The sequence below is a fragment of the Melitaea cinxia genome, chromosome 1 (genome assembly GCF_905220565.1).
Source record: "Melitaea cinxia chromosome 1, ilMelCinx1.1, whole genome shotgun sequence".
In the NCBI taxonomy this organism is placed as follows: domain Eukaryota; kingdom Metazoa; phylum Arthropoda; class Insecta; order Lepidoptera; family Nymphalidae; genus Melitaea; species Melitaea cinxia.
The window spans coordinates 1,999,849-2,016,280 of record NC_059394.1 but is presented as its reverse complement, the minus strand read 5'-3'; the positions used below and the strand labels follow the sequence as shown (position 1 = coordinate 2,016,280).

The 16,432-nt window shown below is 32.6% G+C and overlaps 1 long non-coding RNA gene and 1 other non-coding gene across 2 annotated transcripts; both read right to left on the bottom strand.

Annotated features, from left to right (window-relative positions):
- Positions 1-5,367: 5,367 nt before the first annotated feature.
- Trnak-cuu lies at positions 5,368-5,440 on the bottom strand. Its single transcript has one exon. It is a non-coding gene; the product is annotated as a tRNA-Lys (tRNA).
- Positions 5,441-9,431: 3,991 nt separating this feature from the next.
- Positions 9,432-14,297, bottom strand: LOC123664991. Its single transcript, XR_006744964.1, has 2 exons — positions 14,236-14,297; positions 9,432-9,648 (listed from the first exon to the last, which is right to left on the bottom strand). It is a non-coding gene; the product is annotated as an uncharacterized LOC123664991 (long non-coding RNA).
- Between the last annotated feature and the right edge of the window lie 2,135 nt (positions 14,298-16,432).

Here is a 16,432-nt window from a genome sequence, read left to right as displayed (position 1 = left end):
ACACAATTATTATTATATTGCCCCGAAAATTTTGTCGTGGTTATATCTTAAACCCCACATTCTTAATAAACAGACTAGTGAAAACAATAATTGTGTTTGCTCGCAAACGAAAAAAAAACCGACTTCAATTACATCGACGAGTAATACAACGTAGATCGACGAAAAAATACTCAAGTAACTGCGCGTTATCAAAGATTACTCAAGAAGTTGTTATCAGATCTCAATGAAATTTATATTTGACCACATGACAAACATCAGCTTTCAATTAAATTAAAAATTATTAAAATCGGTACACCCAGTAAAAAGTTATTGCGGATTTTCAAGAAGTTCCCTCGATTTCTCTGAGATCCCATTATCAGATCCTGGTTTCCTTATCATGGTACTAAACTAAGGATATCTTCTTTCCAAAAAAATAAGAATTATCAAAATCGGTACACCCAGTAAAAAGTTATTGCGGATTTTCAAGAATTTCCATCAATTTCTCTGGGATCCCATTATCAGATCCTGGTTTCCTTATCATGATACCAAACTAGGGATATCTCCTTTCCAACAAAAAAAGAATTATCAAAATCGGTACATCCAGTAGAAAGTTATGCGGTATAATACAACGTAGGTCGACGAAAAAAGCGTCAAGTAAAAACGCATTATTAGATATAGCTCGAAAAGTAGTTGTTAGATCTCAAATAAATTTAAATGGGACCAATTGGCACACACCACCTTTCGATTAAAAGAAAATTTGTCGAAATCGCTCCACCCGGTCAAAAGTTCTGATGTAACATACATAAAAAAAAATACAGTCGAATTGAGAACCTCCTCCTTTTTTGTAAGTCGGTTAAAAAATAAATATTGAAATATCTTACTGATATTTTTTTTATTACCGTACTCTAATTAATAAAGCGTCTAATTTTTTAGATTTATTAAGTAAAGTAAAATAAGGCTTCACTATAACGTAGTGTTTGTAATTTAATCTATTCCAGATAGTTCCACGCCACTCTTGGTTTGCCACTCTTGGTTTGCGGATGTATGCGTGTCTCGTAATAGTAATAATTTCTGAACAGGTATCGTGGTTCTCTCGTTTTGCTTCTACGACGATGTATATAAATAACAATTATTTAATATTTAAAATTACTTCTTGTAGACTTGTATTTGAATCATGTTTTCTGTTTTTAACACGTTCTTCTAGTTCTGTGGCTATGGTTTTACGTACGTAGGTTTTGATTCTGTCAAAGGTTCAGAGAACAGGTGTGCGTTGATGTGTTTTACTGTCTGCATATAATTTTTTGTAGACTGTTTCTGTTACTTTTACATAAAATACAATAAACAACGACAATCCATTGGCACTGATTTCGGATTTGTGGGTTCGATCTCGGCACGTAACTAATGTCTGTATAGACCATACATATGTTTGTCATGGTCTGGACGTTTGTGCTGGTATTATGTGTGTTAAAGAGGATTAATATCTAACAGGGGCTCTTGAGTGTAAAGTGTTATTGTTAATCATAAACACCCAGGCATGCTCAATAGCTTTCTTTTTCATTGAAACAATATTAAATAAACCGATTTATGTTAAAAAGTGGGCGATATTTAGTGACATTTATACAAAAATAATGAGTTTAGGTATATTGTATGAAAATTCCTGTATTAAATTATTATATATTCCTGTTTTAAATTATATTACATTCACGTTTAGTGATATTTAATATCAAGCAGCGGCCTAAGTAACACTAAAGCTCCTGGGATTATACAGGGACTTCTGGAGCTATATTATAATTTAACTTCTACATAGGGTGGCCTACGTCAAATTCAAGAAAAAAAAATATCAATTTCTTTGATATTCATGTTCAGAAGTAGCTCGAAAATATATAAAGTACTTATCTTCGAAAGTTTGAAAATTTTGGAGTAACCTTTAAATATTAAAATTTTGACTTGAAATTTTCAGGACCTCTATCATTTTTCTTATAGAAAAAGAAATAAAACATCAAAACGAAAAACAATTTAAAAAAAGATATTTATTTTTAGAAATTTCGAATGACTTAGAAATTTTATTTTGATCTGCTGTTTGGAGGGGACTTAAAACATTTGACTCGAAAAATAATCCTTTTTTTGGCCCTATTCTCATAAATTAATTTTGAATCGATGTATTCGTATAAATATTATAAATGCGGAGTTTGGGAAGGCAGATAGATGTTTTCACGTAAAATTTCTGAAAACCGGAAAGATTGCAGGTACAGCTAACTATTTAGAAATACAAAGATTTATAAAATTGTTTATTTCGAAAGATCTACTCAAAAGTTAAACAAAATGGAAAGATTTGTAAAAAAAATATTAGGTATGCACTAGACTGTAGACTCTCGGTAGATAGCCATTTCAAGTTATTCCTACAAATAATCCGACTCTGACTTGCAGTCATACTATTAGCTACGAGCGCATTGTCCCGTTCTGTATGAGGAAACGTGCGATGACACAGATGGCCTAATAGCAGGAAACGTTTTCACTTCGACGTGACTCTCTATACCTTGATTAGGCATATCTTGAGATCGTAAATAAATAATAACGTAATTAAATTATATAATATAATGTCTTTAACATCTATGTTATCATCCTAATGTTACGTCAAAACCATTAAATTTAAATTAATTAAATGGCAAAGGCACAACTATTGACAACAGTAACTAAAAACGAAAACACAAGTTATTTTTTTATTGGATAAACTCATCCCATATTAAGTTTGAAAAAACCTACCCTAAACCGTTCCGCTTCGTTATTATTATTTATTATTTTTTTTAATGTCACTAGGTCGGCAAACAAGCGTACGGCTCACCTGATGGTAAGCGATTACCGTAGCTTATAGACACCTGTAACACCAGAAGCATCGCAAGCGCGTTGCCGACCCAATCCCCAATCCCCCCAGGAGCTCTGGTCACCTTACTCACCAACAGGAACACAATACTGCTTAAAAACAGTATTATTTTGCTATGATCTTCTGTAAGGTCGAGGTACTACCCCAGTCGGGCTGCTCCATATTTTGAGCAGGAAATTCCTGCTGTGCCCTACCTCAGTTTATTATTATTCTATCAGTCTATTATTATTTAATAGTTTTCAATATTAATGGAACTAAGAAAGACTGAATATCTAATTATCTAGTTACGTGTTCCAGCAAAAACGATATGAAATTTTGCGGTTTTATTACCTAATGGGGAAAGTTGTAGGAAACAACTCGAATTCACAACTCATAGTTATAGCCTCAGAGTCTTACATTAAGTTCGTCTGATGATGTTAGCCATATGTGCCGACTGTTATTCTTGTATACAAGTAGGTATATGTGTATCAGTGATACGTAACCACAGTACCACGCTACTATTGCTTATCACTAAATTTTAGAAACGTACATAGTTAAAATTTTAACACATATGTGTCAAACTAAAATGATAATTTTTTTAATATCAACATTAAATTCGCCTTTAAGAGTATTTTTATTTTTTGTAAAAAATTCCCCGATAATGTATCGTTGTTTTTCTAGTACATATTTTTTATTTCAAACTTTCTATGTGCAGCCAAATTTTAAACTTTGTTAAGAATGTGCAAGGAAAAAGAAAATGTTGAGTATTTCTAGCCAATATATATGTAGCAGAATTCTGGTATTAAAGTGTTAAAAAAATCAAACAATTTTTCGTAATTTTTCTCGGAAGGACGAGACTCCGCACGTGTGGATAATGATGTTGTCGAGTAGGAAGTAACTGCGCAGTAAGAACTGCTTGAGAATATGTTTTTTTTTTCTTTACAAGTTCACATACCAGTGACAGTTCTTGTCGACACATAACTGACTAATAATATATAGATTCTCTATCTATTAAATACTTATCTTTACTTCTTCTAATTGCTTTAAATTATTATGTATCAGGCTTTCAAATTGGTATTTTAATCCTTTTCAAATAAAGAACTTATCGATAAAGCCTTGCCACCCTATTATATTTGAGGCCTTTTTGGTTCTAAAAATTTGATAATAATTTTGTCTTAGAGATATGACTTATTATTTTTATAGTTTTTGCCACAATCGGTTTAAAAACTATGGGCATAACTTGGTGTTAGGCATAAGATACCAAGAAGAAATTGAAAAACAAATGTTGTAACGTTATACGTACATTATTTGTGCTGCTAAATTAAAATATACTTAAATTTAATATTTAAATACGTAAAATGATTTTTCTTTAAAAAAAAAAAAACATTAATTTATTATAATGAAATCGCATGAAAATCTACAGTAATTTATGATACACTATTTTATCATAAATTATTTTTTTTTCTACAAACAAATTATATAAATTCATCAACCGGCATTTATATATTCGCGCGGGCAACATTTTATCTTTTCAAAAATTCAAATGAATCTTTTGTCTCGGCTTATAAAAACGGCAGTACTGGTCGCCGCCGCGTCATTCATTTTTGAAATTTTGTCTCAAGAAATAGTTAACGCACATCACACCTTTTATTACGGTCTCTATACGGTGGCTAATATATATTTAAGCATCGTAACCGTACTTTATAAAATTGTGTGATCCTTGCTTAGCGTTGTCTCGATTCAACAAATATTATAGTGTCAGTGTTTATCGCCCCCAAACTGGGTAAGTGGTATTTTTATATGGCAGGCAATTTATGTAGTTAATGCAAGTAATCATGCCTAATGTAAAATCTAGTATTTGTATTTAGTAGCATAAATCTCATTTAGATTATTTTCTTACATTTCATCATCTTTCAAATCTACCCTCATATTTAATATTTTTTTAAAAATTGTAAATTTATTATCAGTTAACCTTCTTTTTTTAAAAATATTACTCTCCGCTTCTGGCTTTATGATCCCACGGCACTACTGCTACAAATTAGGTGCTTTCTTTTATAACGCAGTGCCGTGGATGTTTGCAAATAGTGCTGGAACGCTTATTTTTTATATTTTGATGGCGCGTTCCAGGGTACGACGTTTGGGTCACCGATTTCGACGTTTGGATCACCAATTTCAACGATAGGGTCACCAATTACGACGTTTGGGTCACCAATTTCGACGTTTCCACCTAACCCCAACGACGAGAGTGCACTCCGCCGGGTCTTGAACTACCCGTTCCTGCCGCCCCCGGTCGAAAGCGGAATCCTGCCACGCGACTCCCGGGAATATCACCTGCACGGCGAACCAGGAGAGTACCTGAGCCGAACTGCATTTGGAGGTTGTGTGAATTGAGTGCTCGACCCCGCCCATATACGTACATTTTTTTTATTTTCTACCTCACCGGGTTAATTAATTTAATAAATTTTTTTAGTTCATGGTACCCTGGTTTTATTTACATCTCTAATAGACCAGGGGAACCGTGACACTGGCGCCCAACGTGGGGCCCGAACCCACGACCCTGAGATTAAGAGTCTCATGCTCTACCGACTGAGCTAGATAAAATAGTGTATCATAAATTACTGTAGATTTTCATGCGATTTCATTATAATAAATTAATGTTTTTTTTTTTTTTTAAAGAAAAATCATTTTACGTATTTAAATATTAAATTTAAGTATATTTTAATTTAGCAGCACAAATAATGTACGTATAACGTTACAATGTAATTTCGTAACCACGAACCATATTCCACGTTTATGAGATAGAAATATTACTCAAATATTTGTAGGCAAATTTGTATCGCATCGAGAAAAATATTATGCATTTGAGTTATTCATCTTACCATTCAGAGCGATAGTGTATCTCGCTTATCAAGATCACGTGAATTATATTATTTTAGTTATATTTGTCTGTTTGAACACAAGAGTTGTTTTGTGTTGAATTGGTGATAATGTTGCAGTGTGATTACAGCGCTTTGAAGGTAAGATTATTTTTATTTGAAATCATTGAAATTCGTTATGTGTTATATGATTTTTAGTTCTTTCAAACCATTTATGTCGCCAATATAACGGATGGTATGATAAGAGTTCGTTCGATAGTAATAATGTTGAAATAACTACGATCAAATATTGAAGTCTTGGTGCGAACTCATGGGTTTTGTTATCTCCGGCCCGTTGGACCGACGATCTACGTAAGATTGCCGGTGTAGGCTGGATGAGGATTGCGGAAGACCGGGATGTGTGGCGCGAACTTGGGGAGGCCTATATCCAGCAGTGGACTGCAATAGGCTGAAGTGTGTAAGTGTATTGAAGTCTTGAACGAAGGGCATGAAATGACGTCCGATAACCTTCCATCAAATATATAGAGTAAACAAATATTAAAATATTATAAGTATTGTCAAAATAAATGAATAGAATGTAACTTAATTTTATTTGTAACATTCAAAATAAAAATATATTCTAAAATCGATTTATCTTCGGTAGTCTTATTTTGTTAGATGTTTATCTTTTTTCATTGTTCATGAGAGATATTGCGAAAAAAAAAGATAAGGCCAGCGTGCATTTTGATATTTTAGAAGAAAAGACTTCCAAATACCGTGTATTTTTTATATATGTTAATTTAATAGCTTTAGTATATTATTGTAAACTGATAAAGAGGGAAAAAAGCAATTGTGCTGTATACAGGAGATAATCAAATAATAATCAATGGCTTCTCCCTTTAATTTATGGAGCGGTAAACTTTATTTCCTCGGGGCGCAGAATTTATAAATACGTCACTGGTTATATGATTTATCGGGTCGCTTTAAAATATCAAAAATCTGAATTAAATCGGTACATCCGTTCGAGATACCGATGACACAGAAAAACACAGATGTAACTGACCAAAATGTATAAGTTGGTGAAAATGAACGGATAGATGTTTATTTTTATTTGTTCTACCTATAACAAATAATTAGTTTATGAGGAAATTAGACATGTACTATGTACACGCGTTAACACAATGGACGCTTTTTAAATTCGATATTATTGCTGTTATAATACTGTCATATTCGGTTATATTTTGAAAAGGTGTGTGTACATAAAATTTAAAATTTAAATCTTGCGACTTAAAATTTTCAGGCGTTATCCGTTTCCAAAATATTGTTATAACGCAGTATAAATATTTCAATTAAAAGACAGGAAGTGAAAAGACATGCAAACATTATCAAAGATTAAACAATTACGCCACAGATTTTAAATATTGACGGAGAAGTTACGAGTCGCGATATTCAAGTAGATTTTATATTTACTTAAATTTGTTACATTTATTGCCAGTTAAAAAGTCCAAGTTATTTACGGTTTTACAAATGTATAAGGACAAGCGTTTTTTATTTATTTTTTTACATTTTCTAACGTTGTTAAATCTGTAATCTGCAAACTTGGTTATCTATACCGAAATATCTAAAAAGCACAAGACTACTAAGAATACTTAAAAAAAAAAAAAAAAAACAGATTAAAACTGTTAAATAAATAAGTAATTTCTAGGTCACTACTAGTGTTGTATTACATCGTGTCCTATACGCACAAGAAGTCTGGATGAATTTAATCTTCTAGGTAGAGAGAGCGAGCAACCTATAAACAACTTTTCTTGTATTAGTACAAGTTTTTATTGTGGGTTGTGTACTATGAAAAATAGATGCACGTAAACAGCTTCACACATATTTCCTAATGGTAAGCAGCTACCATAGCTTATGGACGTCTGCAACACCAGCAGAATTACAAGCGCGTTGTCGCCCCTAGCCCAAACCTTCCAAGAAGTTTTTGCTACCTTAATCACCACAGGAACACAGCGATACTTGAGTAGTATTACTTAGCTCCGATCTTCTGTATGGTTCAAGTACTTCTTCAGTTAGACTGCTCCAAGTTTTGAGACTGATATTTCCTGCTGTACTCCACCTCAATGTAAAATATCTAGAGTCATATCATCATCATCATCATCATCATTATCATCATTCCAGCCTATTGCAGTCCACTGCTGGACATAGGCCTCCACAAGTTCGCGCCAAAAATCCGTGAACTCATGTGTGTTGCCCATAGTCACCACGCTGGGCAGGCGGGTTGTTGACCACAGGGCTGGCTTTGTCGCACCTAAGACGCTGCTGCCCGTCTTCGGCCTGTGTGTTTCAAAGCCAGCGGTTAGATGGTTATTCCGCCATCTGCATCGGTCGGCTTCTTAAGTTCCAAGGTGGTAGTGGAACCTTGTTATCCCTTAGTCGCCTCTTACGACACCCACGGGAAGAGAGGGTGTGGCTATATTCTTTGGTGCCGTAGCCACACAGCACAAGTCATATAACATCGTAATATACGTCTAGTGTGTATATAAGTATAAAGGTATAAACATGTACAGTAGTTGGTAGTCATGTACGCATTACTGGTTCGGCCTTGCCGCTTGTTGTATTCAATGGCAAGACAAACAAAGATAATGAAATTTAAATTCAAGTAATCCAATATGCCGGACACGATCTCCTGTCTTAACTACGAGAACGCATGTCTTAGATTATGTTTTGTGTTTAACGGACAGGTTGATACAATAATATGATGATTGAATAATTATCTCTCCTAGACTTTAAATTATGGGCTTACAGCATATTCACACACTGACTGGACACACGAAACTGGCTGTGATTTTTCTATTCGGTTTTCGGTCTAGGGTTCTGAGTTCGATTCCCACTTAATGTCTGGGCATAATATTTGAATATGTACAGACTGTATGTAATTATAAATAATATTAATAATTATAAATATGTATATTGGTCGACTATTACCAGAAACCATAGGTAATTAGATCACTAGCTTAAGAACAGACGACCGTGTGTATGTTAAAAATAAATGAAAATATTCTTATAAAATTTATATGTATATTGACGATAAGATCTGAGCAAAAACTAATTAGCATCACAAGAGGTCCGACAAGTGTGAGTACAAAAAAATGACGGATGACGTGTTCACGGACAGATTGGTAATAAATTGTCGAGCGGAAAAAGAAAGTTCATATAATTGTTATTAAAAATCTTTAATATAAAATTGTAGTTCCTTAAGATCATCGCTGGAAGTGAACTATGATTTTAAGGAGAGTCAATAGATTGATATGATACTACTAGAGGTTTCACCTGTGTAATATCCAATCCCGTGGGAATGTCGAGATCAAAAGTTTTCTGTGTATAATTCTGGATCTCCAGCTTTCTATGTACCAAGTGTCTTAACAATCAGTTCAGCAGTTTTTGCGTAAAAGAGTAATAAATATCAATCTATCCTCATAAACTTGTGCTTTTATGATATAAGTATTTTGAATTATTCTAATTTTTGTCATATACACATGACATTATATGTTTTTGATTCAAAGAAAATATTCGCCGTAAATGTTGTCGCTGTAACGACTATTGCTATTACAATCAATTATACGCAATAATCTTTGATTTTTAAGTTTTTGGTCCCTTAAAACCAGGAAGTCTGGTCACACGCACGTTATGTGTTAATAATAGTGAAGACTGGATTGTTACAATAAAACAACCAAAACTCTCTATTTCCATAAAGATATCATCAGAAACATTATTTTTATATACTGACACATATTAACGAGTATTATAATAGGTCTACTTATAACACAGTATAGCACATAAAGTAACGTTATGTCTCGTGATTTTATCTCGACGATGGAACGGCTTATTACATAAATCAGCATGTTACGAGAAGGATCACTCAGCTTTGATGTCATCCAGACTCCGGCCATTGAACTGAAACATGTTAAGCATATCCTCCACTGAACTATATTATAATTATCGCTATTAAAGCATGACATTTTAATTTTTTGAAACATTAGAATTTAGAAGTAAGATTGAATAAAATTCTGACCAATCTTAGATTTTAAATTCATAATACAGAGGTAAAACTAAAGTTCAAAAAGCAAATTTCGTTAAGTGACAGCATATTATGAAATACGTACGCATATGTTATTTTGTTGTTCATTTACTGGTTCGCATTTTTGTTTCGTTTTTGTTATTATTGAATAAGGATTACTAAAATTCATAGTGCTAAAAAAATCTCCAAAATTCGAATTGGGTATGATTCTCAAAAGCACAATATACTACACACTCTTCTATATAAAATATGTTGATGTAAATTTATTTATACATGTGTCGATTAGTATGTACATATACTTATATCGAACGGGTGTACTGTAATCACGATATTTTTTTTTGTATTTTGTGAGTGTATTATTTCAAATAAGAATAATAGTAAAGACAATGAGTTTAATTATGTTAATTAAAAAAAAATAGAATAAAAGTGTAAATCATCACTTCCAAAATTTAGTATAGGGCAGTAGAAAGTTTAAAAAGATTGTTAATTATAATTATACTATTAATCAGAACATATTGTCACTAAATGCTCCTACTATTAAATAGATTAGATTTATATCGACGGCTATAAAATATTTTTCATGTTTAGTAGCGTAGCACGTGTAATGGACTCAGGCCTTAGAAACATGTCGGTACATCCAGCTTTCTTGTGTTCTCAGCAAGTGTAAATTATCAAAATAAGTGCTGAACCGAACTGTGCACTTAACGGTTAAGCGTATTCATATGTCCTGTTTAGCTTTCTTGAGATACAAGACCAAAAAATCTAATCACGTATTCTTTTGAGGTCTTAACAGGCACAACTAGATATGCTTTTAATTATAAATAAAAGTAGCTGATATAACTTTGATATGGATATAAATCACTGAATATTTTAACATTTAACTCGAGAACTTAGAGACTTTTTAAAGTTTTTAATACTTTGTAGGAGGTTTAAATGAAATGATAAATTAAGAAATTGCGCATTGGATAAGACAACGCCAGTCAGGCCAGCTAGTAATACGAGTATGTCAATAAGCATGCTAAGAAAGACAGCTTGTTAATTGGCTATACACAAAGTTTACAAATTATATACAATGAAGTAGTATTATATAATAATGGCACCAACGTAAAAGAATATAATAAAAATGGGTTATGGAAGAGAAAGACGCGATAAAAAGGAAAGCCTAACTAGGATCTTGCATCAGCATTGTTTTTGGCAGCAAACAATAGCTGCCAAAAGAATCTTTTTCTGGCAAAACCTGTAACAATGACAAGACGACGTCAAACCGGTATAAAAATAATAACAATAGCGACATATAGTAGTAACTACCTACATTTATGCTAATGACTATAACACTTTCAAATTGATTTCAAAATTTGCAATCATACAGAGAAAAAGGAAAGGTGTTTACTTACCGATGATGTACTGTGAAAAAAAATTCAAGATAATAATTTACAAAACAAACGTTTGTCAAGAAATTAATTACGTTCAAGTGAATATTACGAACAGTGTTTATAATAAATTTGAACTTGATGTGTTTTTATAACTTCTTTTTTGGAAATTATCAAGATCTTTTGACCATAAGAAAGCATTATAAATTATACTAATTATCTAAAATTTTCCGATATATAAAAAAGCCGTGGTACTAAAGATGAGAATTACTGGTGTAATTATGATACCATAGCTATGTCGTACAATTTAGCAATTGTGGCGGTTTTATTCTTTGTAAATTAAAGATGATTTGACGGAACAAACATTTACTATGTCCACAATTGTGATATAAGAAGATAAGATATAGATATCACAAAAGAATACAAAATATTGACACATTGTTCACAGATAAAATAAGCTCTTAAATATAGAGTATTATACATAACTGACGACGCTTTGCAGCTGTAGAACAGACTCAGAGAGATCAAAACTTTTGACTGTATGGACCGATTTCGATGATTGTTTTTAATGGAAAGGTGGTGCATGTCATGTACTTTACGAGTTTTTGCTACTACTTAATATGTATCTGCTTGACTATTTTTTCATCGATCTATGTTGTTTTATACCTCATAACTTTTTACTGAGATCGGTTTAGTCGAAAGCTGGTGTTTGTCATGTACGCTTCAGCCTGTAATATCCCACTGCTAGACATAGGCCTCTTTTCATCATGTAGGAGAAGAATCAGAGCCTTATCCACCACGCTGCTCCAACGCAGATTGGCTGGTACATTCCCTACTATGAGTAAAGATCGCTATCAGTTGTACACGATAACAACCGGGATCGACGGCTTAACGTGCTCTCAGAGGCACGGTGGGGAGACCCACAAGGACTGCACAAACACCTAGACCATGGCAAACATCTGTATGGCCAATACCAATACAAATGTTTGTCATGTGGTCCCACTTAATTTTGATCGGAGTCTGACTTGTGGTGAGTTATTTCTAATAATGCACACTTACTTGACTATATTTTCGTCTACCTATGTTGTATTAGTGGTTTATATAATTGAAGTCATTTAATTCGTTCACAACCAACCACAATTTTATTTTAATTGAATCCACAGGCTCTAAGATGCCCCTACCTTTTATTAAACACTATGCATAATAATTATGCTTTAAGATAAATCCTACTGGCGATTTATCACTTAAGACATAAGATCGACAGTCCTGTGACTGCCTAGTAAAGGACGTGTTTCGCAGCTGTCGGTATTTTTCTGCTACAATATTTTTTTTTGTCGCGATTTCGATTCTCGTATGTGGTAGTATAGGCTAGACACGTTTGTCATGGTCAATGCGTTTGTGATTGTTTTATTTGTTTTCGGGCCCTAGATATCGTTGAGTATGAGGTGCTTTATAATATTCATCCGGAAAAATGTAGAACTTCTGAAACCTAGAAGTTAAAAGGTCTTGGAAGGTAAAAATGAATACTTATTGAACAGTGTTATTAGTAGGTACTATGAGGTCATTCTGTAATTATACAAATGGAAAATTTATGTTCTTAATCTCTATGTGTATGTGAAGTTAATTCTGAGAGTTTTCAATGTCATCTCATCATCATAATCTTTGTGACATAATTCAATAATTATAATGCCATTATACCAAGTAGCAAAAACGCACCTCGGTCTGATATTGTACATCGAAGCACACCCACAGTCTTATGATTCTATAATTTAAATTTGTATTAGCTTACAACATATTTCCTACTGCCTACTTAAGATTATGAATATTAATAGAGCGGTAGTATCTATTCTTGTGTTAGACTAGCTGTGTCCGCGACTTCGTCCGCGTGGAATTAAACAAAAAAAAAATGATTGTTCAGTTTGTGGTTATAAAATAAATAAATTTCTAAAATAAAAATAGCCTAAGTTACTCCTTACTACATCAGGTACCAGTGAAAATCCCGTCAAGATCGGTCCAGCCGTTTCAGAGATTAGCTGGAACAAACAGACAGACAGACAGACAAAAATTGAAAAAAATGTTATTTTGGTTTATGTCCCGCGTATACATACATAGCATTTAATAAATAGCGGCTATTTTAATATTACAAACAGACACTCCAATTTGATTTATTTGTATAGATGTAGTCTTGTGTCCTTTTAAATATCATAACATTTAACACTCGATCGAAATCATGACACGACGTCGGTATTTACAGTCAAAACTCCATATTGGTAACTTCACTTTTAACTTTGATTAATTAATTAAACAAATATAATTTTAAAAAGGAGCTATTAAAGCCTGTTTGAATAAATTAAAACAAAAGGTCAACATTATGTTGTAATGTCCAATGAACATTACATAATAAGTCCTCAATGATATGTCCATCGAGACAAACAGTCTTACTACTACCTATTAGTTGAAATCGTTTATTTTGAGGTTGCATATGCGTACATAGTATGAAATATCTCAAGGTACTTTCCCAGTCGATTTCTTAAGCAAACAACACAATATACACTAAAGAAGCATGATTCTTATTTTTTGATGATGAAAAGAAAGGATCTGCGTGATATTACAAATGTATGTAGATTAAAACTTCTACCGAATTCCGACGCATAAAGTCATATTTTACTTAATAGACTTAATTTAGAAAAAAAAAAAAAATAAGTACACTACTTGAACCCTTTATTCGTCATACAATAGAAATAGTTTTTAATAAGTTATAAAAGTTTTTATCTAGTCTTGTAGTAAATACCAACTGGCACGTTTGTCACGGGTCGTTGCGCTTACCTTAAGAAAAGTTGGTGAAATCATTATTTATATGCCTAAATGTTAATGTGAAGAAAGTATGGATAAAAAGGTACAAGATTATAACGTTTTAATTATTACTTGACTGGCTTACTGGCTGATATTTTTATAAAAAAAAAAATAATTAATTAACGAGTACGTTTTCGATTATTAAATCCTATAAAAATATTTACTGCCTGGCATTTGTTTACCGATGACCGATAATAATCGTCATTCCATGTTTAATGACAAATGAGACCAAACAATAACTGGACGCCGATTGCCGACGACATTCCTCGCACGTACCACGGAAGCATTATTCACAAACAACTCAATAAGGCGACGGCGTCGAATTCATCTCGTTCGAATGGAATTTCCTCGTAAACAAATAATGGTAAGACGTGAACCGTCACTAAATTGTCATGCAAATATTGTAAATGTAAGCGTATGTTAATGCTTGTTCTACAGGTTGTGGGTAAGGTTTATCCTGTACATAAGTTACGAATACGTCTTCAACAACAGGAATTATTACTGATTTTTTACCTCAATCAATAAATTAAAATCTTACAATCACAGGTGATGATGATGATAAAAAATAAAGTGGTGGTAAATAACATTTTGAAAATATATTATATCAAAAATTGTATCTGTTGGATATCATTAAACGTCAGATAGACTTTGCGGCAACCATTGAAATAGGGCCTAATATTTAGAGTATGAGTTTATACGTCACAATCACAGCACTTCATGGGTACATGAGCTCGATTCCCGCACAAGACAAACGTTTGCATAACCATACAGATCTTCATAATTATTTGTGCGTTTGTGTTTGTAATGTCTGTGTCTCTGGACCCTGAAAACGAGTCTCATCATACTGGGAATTTTTAGAAGACTCGAGTGATGTACGTTTATTATTATTTATGACTTCTATTTAGATTTATTTGTCTGGTTTATTGATTTTCAATAATGCCAAAATGGCACGGATTTCGCCGATGTCACGTATATTAGAGATACACGAGCGTTGTCTACTTTAGAAATATATGATTACGTATGACTATGTATGGTTGAGAGCATGTTTATTTTTTAAATACATACTAGCTGACCCAGCAAACATTGTTTTGCTATATATATTATTAAGCCCCTTTAATCCCCCTCCCTTGTTACTTAGGGTTATGAAAATAGATGTTGCCGATTCTCAGACCTGCCCGATATGCATTCAAAATTCCATAAAAATCGGTCTAGCCGTTTCGGAGGAGTTTGGCAACAAACACGGCGATACGAAAATTTTATATATTAGAAGAGATATATACTGCATAAACACTTAGGCATTCAGTAATATTCAATTTTAAATCGTTGATTTTTATTTTGCTTTGTGAACTATCAGTAACATACGTACATGGCTCAGCATACGTTCAGTATAAACATTCGCTACTAAATAAGACGTCTTGAATACAAATCGTGCAGTTACAAGTTGCAACGTATCTTTGTTCTAGAAATTGTATCAATACATGTACACGACGGAGAAAGCTTAATTGTATCTGACATATATCTTATCATAAGTTATATAAATGTACAACAGTACTATAACAATATAATAAGATGTTTTCTGATTGAAATAAGTACATGTTTTAAAGAACTATTAATAATTAAATGGCGCCTTGTAGTTTAACACGCATAATTGCCGATCCCGTGGGAAAAAAATAGCCTGTGTTGATATAGATCTCCAGCTATTATACCTATCTACATACTAAGTTTTATTACAATTGCGTTGGTAGTTTTTGCGTGAAAGAGTTACAAAAATCCATTTACCCATACAACCTCTCGTATTTATAAAATAGGGGATATTTTTAATTGCACCTCAAAAACTCTTTTTCCAGTACTATATGCCCGTCAAGTAAGCCAATTGATTACCAAAACTAATACATACAAATATTTCAAAAATTATAATAATATCAATGAATGAATGATCAAGATCGAATCACTATCCACAATTAAAAACTAATTAATTTTTTTCTAGTTGTCTTGGCTACACGAAGTCATCAAGAACCAATTCTTGTAGGTATGTAAAAAAGGAATCGTAGGCGTTCTAGTAAAGCAAAACCTGCTTTTAGATTTTCATAATGTTACAGAAAAGTAAAAGTTTCTCACTGTTTGTATGCAATTTTATAATTAATTGTTGATACTAAGGTAATTATTAGATTATTTTAGGTTAATATTTAGATTATTTATTTCAAACAAAACGTTGTTCCACTTAGATAAATTGCAGTATATTGTGAAAAATAGAGAATCCTTGTTTTATAAAAAAATGATGCAATATATTTTACTGTGCGCTAGTCAATATTAGATGTGCGTTCATAAAAAAAGCTGTTTCTATATATTAAAATAAATAGCTATTATAAATAATATTTTGATGTAACTATTTCGCTGTGCAATCAGTATTTTTGCTTAGAATTGGGATTTGTTCTTC